Below are 11,381 nucleotides of genomic sequence, written 5' to 3'. Positions count from 1 at the left end.
TTTGATGGTATCCCAACCTCAAATCCATCTTAGTGAAGACTGAGGATCCAGCGAGCTGATCATACAGATCATTGATCCTGGGGAGCGGATACTTGTTCTTTATGGTGACCAGATTAACTGGTCGATAATCTACAACCATCCGGTCCATTCCATCCTTCTTCTTGACGAAGAGGATGGGACAAGCCCAAGGAGAAGAGCTAGGACGAATGAAACTATTATTCAAGGCCTCATCTAGTTGTTTCTTTAGTTCGGCTAGCTCTAAGGGTGCCATCTTATAGGGTCTTCTGGCTATTGGGACAGTTTCCGGAACAAGATCTATCACAAACTCTACATCCATGTGAGGTGGAATTCCTGGCAGCTCTTCTGGAAAAACATCCGGAAAGTCATGGACTACCGGAATGTCTTCAAGTTCTGGAAGAGGACTAGGATTGAAGGAATAGAGTTGGCATTTGGCAACTCGAGTTGAGACATTAACTATCTCACCCAATGGATGGGTAAGCTGAACATTCCTAGAATGGGTATCAATCTTGGCGTAATGAGCTGACATCCAGTCCATACCCAAGATGATATTGATATTTGAGGATTTAAGGGCTATGAATGATGCTAGAGAAACTAACATGTCTACTAGAAATTCATTGTCATAACTTATCCTAGAAGTCTGCCATTTACTACGAGGAGTTTGGACCACTAATGGAATTGGCATATCACAAAAGGATAGGTTATGCAACTGCGCATAACTTTCGGAAATGAAGGAATGAGATGACCCAGTATCAAAAAGAACAAACGCTGGGTGACAATTGACAAGGAGCGTACCCAAAATGACGTCGGAATCCTATGCAGCTTCTTCTGCTGAAACATAATTCACGCGGCCACGCGCAGGAGTTGGCTTCACATAATATGCCTTGCCCAACAAACATTCGAGGTTGCTTAGCAGCGATATTCTGAGGACACTCATGCGAATAGTGACCTGGTTCTCCACACTTGTAACCGATCACCTAATTGGCACGTGGGGCAGCATTGGTAGGTGGACCACCATAGGTCTTGGCTGGGGGGTTGGTCTGGTTTGCCTAAGGCGCCACATAGGATGGCCTCAGGGTATATCTTAGCGACAGAGAACTATTCGGGACCCACACCGAGCGCTTCTGAAAAGCTGAACCGGATGAGGAGCCAGAATCACGAGAGTTCTTCTTCGTTGGTTCATAGTCGGTATGACCAGTCTCAGCACTGATCTCCTTGTTAACAAGAGCTTGGAAACTCGTACATTCATGAAGGCGCATATCACGACGAAGTTCGGGGCTCAGTCCCTTGCGGAACCTTGCTTGCTTCTTGGCGTCAGTTGACACCTCTTCAGTTGCGTAGCAAGTGAGATTTCCAAACTCGCGGCTATAAGCATCCATGGTTAACTTTCCCTGAGTGAAGGCACAGAACTCCTCTCTCTTGCGGTCCATCAGACCCTCTGGAATGTGATGCAGACGGAAAGCTGCGCTGAAATCAGCCCTGGTGGCTGCTGGTCCGGTAGGACGCATAGCTTCATAATTCTCCCACCACAGATTGGTGGGGCCTTCCAGAAAGTAAGCAGCGAAGGTCACCTTTGTCAGCCTCAGCAACGTTGGCAGAACGTATCTTGCGTGATATACTGCACAACCATTCATCAACGTCGAGAGGATTGACAGAATGATGGAACTTAGGGGGATTGAGCTTCACAAAGCCATTGAGGGACACTGAGTCGTTTTGTAGTTGACGAGCCGTATTCTTCTCAATACGCTCTAACAAATGGTTGGTCTCTCTCTTGTTCCTTTCTGCCTCCAGCATAACCTCCGCCAGAGAAGGCGGGTGAGGCAGGTCCTCCTGAGCTTCTTGGCTACCCTCTCCCTGATCATGGCTAGGGGCACGATTCTGCCTGGTGAACACCATCCTGGCAAACAAACTCACAGCTTAGACGAGATCAACATCAATACTAGCTATGGATTAAGAATGCACTGAATAACATGTAATGCGGAAATGAACATCCAAACAACATGGTAACAAGAAAACTGCTATATATACACCATGGTTCGTACACACCATAACATAGTTCAGTAGAACCTCAAACTGAAGAGAAAACTATTAAAAAGATGATACTACTCATCAGAGACTTTCCAAGCTTCCTATACATTATTTATCTATGCCTCCGGAACTCATCCCACAACATAGTCATATTCCACCAGACACACGAGACTGTGGAAATATAACTGCTACAATACTACTATTCCACTCATGAACTCAATCATCCACATAGAACATCTCATACAGGTTTCCTTCGTGACCTGGGAGCTGAACCTGCGGACCAGGAAACACTCTAGCCTGAGATCCATGGGAACCGTAAGGACACAGATGTGGCCTCGGTGCCCTAACTGGTGGCAACAGAGGTCCACGAAGAGGGGTGACACCTCCGATAGCAGGCCAGTCAACATGAGATGGAAGATGATTCCTAACTGGGTTCAACATCTCCATGTCTCCATAGCCTGTCTTAACTACAGGTGCCAGCTGTGTCAAAGTTGTCCACAGACGGGCACGAGTAGCATAAAGCTCCATACGAAGGGCACGGGCATCTCGGTCTCTATTCTCACAAATATGAGTGGTAATCTGCAGCAGCGGATCCTCCAAAGAAGAATCAAAGTAGACTCCACTGAGATATCCTTCTTCTCCTGGCTGAGAAGCTGAAACATAACAGAACTCTGAATTTGCAGCAGTTCATGTCCGGCTCTCATGATGGTCAACATTGAATAGGCGGCATCTTGTACCGCCATGTCAACGGTAACCCCCAATCCGTAAGACCAATGGATTGGCTCCTCGGCTCCAGGGTAATCTAGGAATACCCTAAAAGTGCACATGTGCTGACTCTGGTTGAAATCCCAGTACTGCTCCTCCACTGTATACTCTGGGTACCAGCGGTAACCGGCTACTGACATCATCCTGACCAACATGGACGTGTTACCCGGTACATCAATGCACCTAGTCTAACGGACCACCTGACGAAAAGGACGGGCAGACATCTGAAATAGAGAATAATGCAAAGGCACTAGAGCTCTCAAAATAAAATTGGGCACCATAACGGCTGTAAATGCTCAAAAACAATTTTGAAACAACCCACAAAAGATTGGATGGCATAACCACTCAACTATCAAGTTCGAATTCCATGGTCAACAAATACTTATTATTATTTTTCCTCGGTACAACAAGATAGATAAGAAACCTAGTTCTTAATCCCTGTTGAAAAGATGAGGATGACCAGAAGAGAATGACTTGAGAAGAGAAGCAAGAGCCTTACATTCCCTTCCACAAAGAATTACCTTACATATAACTAAAGCATTTCTAGACTCGACTTCGACGAGTTTGGCTTGGTAATCCAACAGTCAGTCAACCTGGCTCTGATACCAACGCTGTCGGGACCCCAATCCTAAGCTGTAGGAATCCATCTTGTAACACATCGCATCCCTTTGTGGTCTCACGCACGGTTAACCCCACGGCTGCCACCTTACCATAGCCGGGACCGTTTGCGCCTTTTGACTCACGTATGCAATTGTGTCGCTAGCATTCCAATGTCAAAGAACCCGGGTCGACATAACTAGTCATAAACTCAAGTGGCTCAACTGTACAGAGACACGCATACATAACCCAACAAAGTAGGTGTCGGTCATCAGCGAGTGTAGACGAGTCATAGCAAACTACAAGGACTCCATTACATCGCGTGACATTTACCCATAGGGATAGACACATCAACTAAGAAGGATACATGTCAGTCAACCAATGTGTCCGGAGCAGTAGCAAACTACTAAGGCTCGGTGGAAGCACAAAGGGGCATTTCTTTGTATAGAGAGCTACCAAGGGCCTACGACTAGGTGTCGAACCCCATACATATCACAGTACATCACACGTACGCATGACATACTCGATATGCATGGATACAACAATGGCCTCACAACATAACCATACAACATCACAACATTTATTTAGAAGACTTGGAAGAGTCTTGCATAATAAGTGCATACAGGGAGGGGTCACATGACCCGACACTCAAGTCATACAAACAAAGTCATACAAGCCAAGCAGAAGCATTAAAGTTGTTTGAGTACAGACAGTAGAAAGGAAAAGTTATAAAGCCTGCGTATCTACAGATCACTGCTGAAAGGGGCCGGGTCGTACGTGGGACACCAGTTACTCGTCATCATCGACATCTAGATAGAACCCACCTGTTGGCTCATGGGTGTCTTCTTTAACATTTATTAAACAAACATGAGTACAAAGGTACTCAGCAAGTCTTTAGAACAGATCTATCTACTCATGCAGATGTATCAATAAAGGGGTTGTGGGGTTTCATGCAGCAAGCCAGCTTTGACTCTTGGCTAGCCTAAAACTACAACTTTGAATATTTTAAACAACTTTGATAACTCGTACATGAGTCCACTAACTCCACAACAATACAGTGTCATTGATTCCTTCCCGTCTTCCTACGGGAATGCCATCCATGAAACTCACACTTCTCTTGATACTTTTATGAGTAGCCATTAAAGTTATCTATGAACAACGTATGTCTCCAAGTAGTCCATATCCGCGGACGCGGCTATTCGAATAGATCATAACCCTGCAGGGGTGTACTTCTTCACACACGCTCACACGACTTATATCCATGTGCCTTTACGCACCTCGGCAACCTCCAAGCGGAAGCCTAGCGAACGACCGTTAACCATGCTAATACCTAGTCCACGTTTATCGCCTATTTGAGAGTGAACCCGCACGGAAGTTCGGCCGAAGTTTTCGCTACGGTCCAAAACGATGTGTGCAGGGTTCCCAAGCCCACCATCCAGGTGCCAGTTAGTACACCGTGCCACATCCTACCGCGTCACAGCCCACCTCTAAGGTCAGCAATATGCACGGCCTCCAGCATGACTATAAACACCAGAAACTACTAGCAACTCTTGGACTGAGTACTAGGCGATTAATAAGCCAAGAGGTGTCGAGTTACCGGAACCCAATGTGTGGTAGTATCTAGTCTTGGATTTCATACACGGAATTCAGTTCCTAAAGACAGTTCCAATGAAACAACCCGCCATGTACTCCTACATAGCCTTTCATCGGTACCTTTACCAAATCAGGATCCACACTTATTATTTTGTCACTAGAACACATTATTCCATTCCTGTTCATCACCCAGATGAAACAGACCTGACAAAACTCTAGGCATAGAAAGCATCTATGCATTTTGTTTGCAATAAAATTTTGCATTTGATTTCTCTCAAATTTTTGCTTTTGCATTTCTATGTTTTTCTTCACACGAGAAGTACCGGGAAATAATTTCTTGCAAGCAAGAAAGAGCGGAGGAAAATGACCCTCCACAATGTGAGGCATTTTTGAAATTATTTTGAGCCAAGAAAACGAAAGTTTTATTGAGATAATAATTGCAAACAGAAAATAAAGCTTTTACAGTTTTTCTGAAAAAAACATTTTTTAAAAGTTTTTATTTTGGCCTTGGAATAATGTTAAACGTGTAGAGATTTTTTTTATGAAAATTTTGGTATATAATACCCTATATTAATTATTTGATTTTGTTTCCTTTTTATTCCTTTTAGTTTCTGTTTTATAAAAAAATCTAAAACGGGAATATTTCTTTTAAAAGGAAAACCCATCCTGAGCGCATCTTAGCCGGCCCACCAATCCCGCTGGCCCGGGATTCCCTTGCGCCCAACCGCACCCACGACGCCTCTACCCTCACCCGCTCACCCGTGGGCCCCGCCCGCACCGACCCCACCCACGCGCACCCCCTCTCTTCTTCCTCCTTTCTTCTTCTCTCCCTTCTTTCCTTTCTCTGGCCCGAGCCCTTCTAAGTTCGCCGGACCTCCCCGATCTCCTTCCCTCCTCGGCGCCCCCCTCTCCCCTATAAATACCCGCCGCCCTGGCCCTCCCCTCGCCCCGTTCCGCCACCCCGCCACCCTGTCCGAGCCCCCACGCCGCCCCACACGAGCTCGCCGGAGCTTCGAGCTCGGCCGAACCCCAGCCCACTCCCCTCACCGCCCCGAGCCTCCCCTCGCCTCACCGCCACCGCAGAACGACGGGGGAGAAGCCCCGCAATCTCCCCGACCTCTCAGCCGTCGCCGGAGACCACCAGAGCCGCCTCCCCATCGCCACTTCGCCTCGGCCTCGCCGGAGCACCGCCACACTCTGTGAGTCCACCCCCATCTCTCCTGAGCCGTCGGATCTAGGATAGACGCGGTAGATTAGAATACCCGTATCCCTTCGGTTTATAATTAAAAGTCGAGCCGGTTTTATTTCACTTAATATTAGCCGAGAGGAATTCATTAAGCTTCGGCCGTTTGTTAGATTTCCCCGTAGCAAATGAACCCGCAACCAATCAGGGGCCGCCACGTGTACCCCGTGCCCGTTAGAATCAATTTCTTCTTTTTCTGTTTAATTCCAAAACAGAGAAAGTTCCAATATTGTTTTGATCATAACTTCTGATCTAGAGATCCAATGAGGTTGATTCTTTTTCCAGTAGATCACAATTTTTCTGTAGTTTTTAAAAACATATAATTTGTCTATGTGTGAAATTTTCAAATTTGAATTACATCAGATTTATTTTAAACCTTGTTTTGCTTATTCCAAGAGTTTAAAACATGATTTTGTATTTGATTCTTTTTGATACTGCTTCCTAGTGATTATATCTTACTATGGTATAAGTTTCAAAAAAATTTAAATATTTTTAATTGGGGTTTTAACAGAAACAATTTCTGCCTTAGTTAGTTGAAGTGAATTCTTTCACTTTATGCCATAGTTACTTTATGCTTGTGATGTTATTTTACTTGTAGATGATTGTAGTGCTTATGGTGTGTACTTGTTTGTATCGGTAGATCACCCGGAGTGCGAAGCTTGTTACTTAGAAGCGCTCGATCAAGACAACTATCATCAAGGCAAGTCATTTTGATCAAACTATCTCCTATGTTTTTCTATGCATGGTAGTTTCACCTTTCTTTTCCCAATTGCATGCTGCGTAGGTACTTGGCAATTTTAGTATAGGTTGTAGTATCATGTGGTAGGCACACAACAACCCCGATACTTGGCCCGGGATGACAAATTTCATATTGCTATGCTTGAGTAGACGGGATTTTGGTTGAGTGCATAACACGAGTGATGCGAGGATGATTAAATAACCAAGACCAGTTAAGACAAGATTTTCAAGACCCTGTGAGGAAATGCAACTCTGGGTGAAGGACGGTTTGACGGGCTCCCTGGAGAAACCAGTGGACGACCCCGGGATGCTGGAGACGGCCATGACATCTTGCGGAAAGCTTCACCCAGGCTCGAAGAGACGGACGGAGGCTTCAAGACCCAAGGCTTACCTGCACAGCCAAAAGTCATTATGGGATCTAGCTTGGTTGGACAACGCGGCGACTCTGGACAGGCGGTGCTAGCAGATGTAGAAGAACGGTAGGAATGGATGGGCACCGACAGGGATTCAGAGGGACCTGTTGAAAGACCATGTTTTGATCATCCGGTCTTCAAACACCCTGAAGCGCGAGGACATACTTCGAGGCGATCAAATCTTGTGGGGAACGTGTGCAAAACTCTGCAGAGTGCCCAAACCTAATCGATTAGCCGTGTCCACGGTCATGAACAACTTGAGCCGAAGGCATTGAAATTTCCCTAAACTCTCGACACAACTTAATAATGGTGTGGGAATTATTAACAACTCGGGTACGAGAATTGGTTGGCAGAACCATCTCGTTAACAACAAACAATGTAGTAATATTTTGCTTTCAGCCCTCTCTTGTTCTAGGAGAAAATTGGCTTTATGCTAAAACTTATAGCCCCACCTGCCAAATATGCATGTAGAGATAGTTGGTTATTATTTTTACCCTCTCTTTGATGACTTGCCGGCATATTCCATATGCTGACCTACACGGCTGCAACGTGTCATGTTGCAGAGTACTTTTCCGACCAAGAGTGAGGCTACGAGCTACGCTCAACGACATGCCCTGGAGTCGGATGGACTCGTCTACCTGATGCTTCCGCTAGTCTTCGTTTGATTTCTCATGAGATGGCCTTCAGCCACTTCATTGTCATTCATTATTGTAATAAAGTACTCGATATGAGATTTCGATTAATAAAGCTATGTGATTGAACTCTTGATATATACATTGATGTACTGAGTGTGTACCAGCATGATATTGGGATGGTACGGAAACACTAGAGGCTTGACTCGTATTGAGTCGGTTCGCTACAGAAATGGTATTCAGAGTACACGCTGACCGTAGGACGTAACCTCTAGGAATGGAAAAGCCTTAGGAAGAAAACTATTTTCTTATGTCTATAAATCCTCTATTTCCTCTTCTGATCATTTCTGACTTCTCTCCGATTTTCCAATGTTTTAGATGGCCACCATCATCCCCGTTAAGTTCACGGAGTTTTGCCAGCCCGATGCCACTATGCCATTCGGAAAGGAGCTGATACAGATCACCAAGGACTTGAGGATTGCTCTGCCGACTATCACAGGGAAGCCTACTTCGTCTTACTCAGAGGATTCAAGCTACAGGATTGAGGTGCACGTTCCCGGAAGGACATTCGAGCCGCACACTGAGTCTGTGGACTTCAAGTTCATCGCACCCAACTGGATTCTCGGAAGGGACATGGCGGTCCATTGTGCACCCGGACATATCAAGGAAGTGTACAGAGGTTGCCCTATTTCACCGGACCTATAAACGGTATCCCGGAGAGGAGAAGATGGAGAAATCATCGCAAGCAAGACCAAGGACGCTCTCCTGTCCTATGCCCAGACCTTGGAGAAGCACAGCGGGACTCTGGAGCATCGTGTGATCAAGGACGCCAGGAAGATCAAGCAACTGTCGCTCCGCGAACTCGAACTCGAAGAAGCAGCCCGGGAAGCCCACTATGAGCACAAATTGGAGGTGAAGGACTTTCTGGAGAGGATCGAGAAACTGAAGACTCGAGTCGCATACCTGGAGGAGGAACTGGACATGGGCGAGAACCTTCATCCCGAAGGAGACGTAGCCCCCTTGATCAGCAATGAGGAGGACTATGAAGAAAGCTCCACCGAAGGACCCACAACCATGCTTTTCTGAGGAGGACACTTAGACTAGACCACCAAATTTATCTTATCGTTAAACGTTTAGGCCGATGTTTAGGTTATCGAATTTTGTATCCCCGTGTGTGAATCTTTTGTGATGGTATTGAATAAAATGTGTGGTGTGATACTTGTTTGTTGCATTTCATATGGGTAGTGTAATTACTCTTAGACCATTGTTCTATGCTAATCTCACCCCTCTACAAACACAAGATGCCTCCGAGACGTGACCCTGCTTCCAACTTCCCGCCGGAACTCACTCAGTTGCTTCCGCAACAGAACACCCTAATGCAGCTCATCATCCAGAACCAGAACAATAACAACAACCATCATCCACCCCAGGCCGACAATCTCACCCGTTTCCTGAGGTTGAACCCTCCGACTTTCTCCAGCAGCATTGAGCCCATTGTGGCAGATGATTGGCTCTGCAAGATGGAGCGGGAACTTACCACTGCTAGTTGTACTGAAGCTGAGAAGGTGCGCTTTGCCGCGCATCAACTTGAAGGCCCTACAGCTGCATGGTGGGAGAACTACACCACCACATACCCCCATTGCTGGAGTCACTTGGGAGCAGTTCAAGCAAGCCTTCCGCACCGCACATGTCTCAGTTGGTGCAATGAGTCTGAAGAAGCGTGAGTTTCGCAACTTACGCCAGGGTAATCGCTCTGTGGCTCAGTATGTCGATGAATTCAGCATGCTCGCCCGTTATGCACCTGGAGATGTTGCCTATGATGCGGCCAAGCAGGAAAAGTTCTTGGAGGGACTCAATGATGAGCTGAGCATTCAGCTGACTGTAGCCAACTTCAACAACTACCAGGAGCTGGTAGATAAGGCCCTCATCTTGGAGGGCAAACATCAGCAGATGGAGAACCGCAAGCGGAAGTATGGCAATGGAAAGTTCAACTCCGGCACTCAGCAGAAGCCTCGCTACACCCCCTATTCAGGGAATACCGGGACTGGATCCGGTATGTTTGGAGGACACGTCCAGCATAACCACCCAGTGCACAACCATGGAGGCCACAACCATGGAGGAAATGGGAACCACCGCAACAACAGCAACTTCAAGAATGGCGGTACCGGCACTCAGCATTCAGCTCCAGCTCAGAAGGATCTGAATCACATCACCTGCTTCAAGTGTGAGAAGACGGGACACTATGCCACTGAATGTCCCGAGAACAAGCAGGGAAATGGAAACGGCAACGACAACTCTGCAGCAAAGAAGTCCAATCCTTTTCCTCGAGCTCAGGTGAATCACATTGACGTTGAAGAGGTCTATGATCACCCCGATACTGTGGTAGGTAAGTTTTTGATAAATTCACGTCCAGTATTGGTACTTTTTGATTCTGGTGCAACGCATTCATTCATATCAAGGGTAGTTGTGGAAAAGTATAGTTTGCCAACTAGAACCCTCAGCCAGCCTATTAAGGTCAGTTCCCCAGGAGGCATGATGACAGCCGGGATAGGATGCCATGCTTTGAGTCTCAACATCGGAAACCATCAGTTTCCCACCGACCTCATCGTATTAGAGTCTCAGGGATTGAATGTAATCCTAGACATGGATTGGTTGACCAAGTGCGAAGGGAATATTGATTGTGCCCTTAAGTCTATTTTGCCCACCACCCCCGAGCAAAAGCGGATTAAGTACGTGTCTCAACGCCCGACATGGAGTAAACGAGTAAACTCTCTCACGGGAGTAGTCCAGGAGGAAGTACCGATTGTACAAGAATACCCAGATGTATTCCTGGAGGAATTGCTGGGGATGCCACCTGATAGAGAGATTGAGTTCCTGATTGAGCTATTACCCGGAACAGCCCCGATATCCAAGAGACCCTATCGGATGCCCGCTAATGACTTGGTAGAAATCAAGAAGCAAATTAAGGAGTTGTTGGACAAAGGGTATATTCGCCCAAGTTCTTCACCTTGGGGAGCCCAGTGCTCTTGGTTGAAAAGAAGGATAAGTCCTTGAGAATGGTAGTCGACTATCGTGCATTGAACGAGGTGACCATCAAGAACAAGTATCCCTTGCCGATGATCAATGATCTGTTTGACCAGTTAGTTGGAGCCCGAGTATTCTCCAAGATTGATCTTCGATCCGGCTATCATCAGTTAAAGATTCGTGAACAGGATATACCCAAGACAGCCTTCACCACTCGGTACGGCTTGTACGAGTACACGGTCATGTCATTTGGACTGACTAATGCTCCGGCATATTTTATGAATCTGATGAACAAGGTATTTATGGAATACTTGGACAGGTTTGTCGTGG

Source organism: Hordeum vulgare, chromosome 1H (assembly GCF_904849725.1).
Source record: "Hordeum vulgare subsp. vulgare chromosome 1H, MorexV3_pseudomolecules_assembly, whole genome shotgun sequence".
Taxonomy (NCBI): Eukaryota; Viridiplantae; Streptophyta; class Magnoliopsida; order Poales; family Poaceae; genus Hordeum; species Hordeum vulgare.
Note: the sequence above shows the minus strand (reverse complement) of the source record.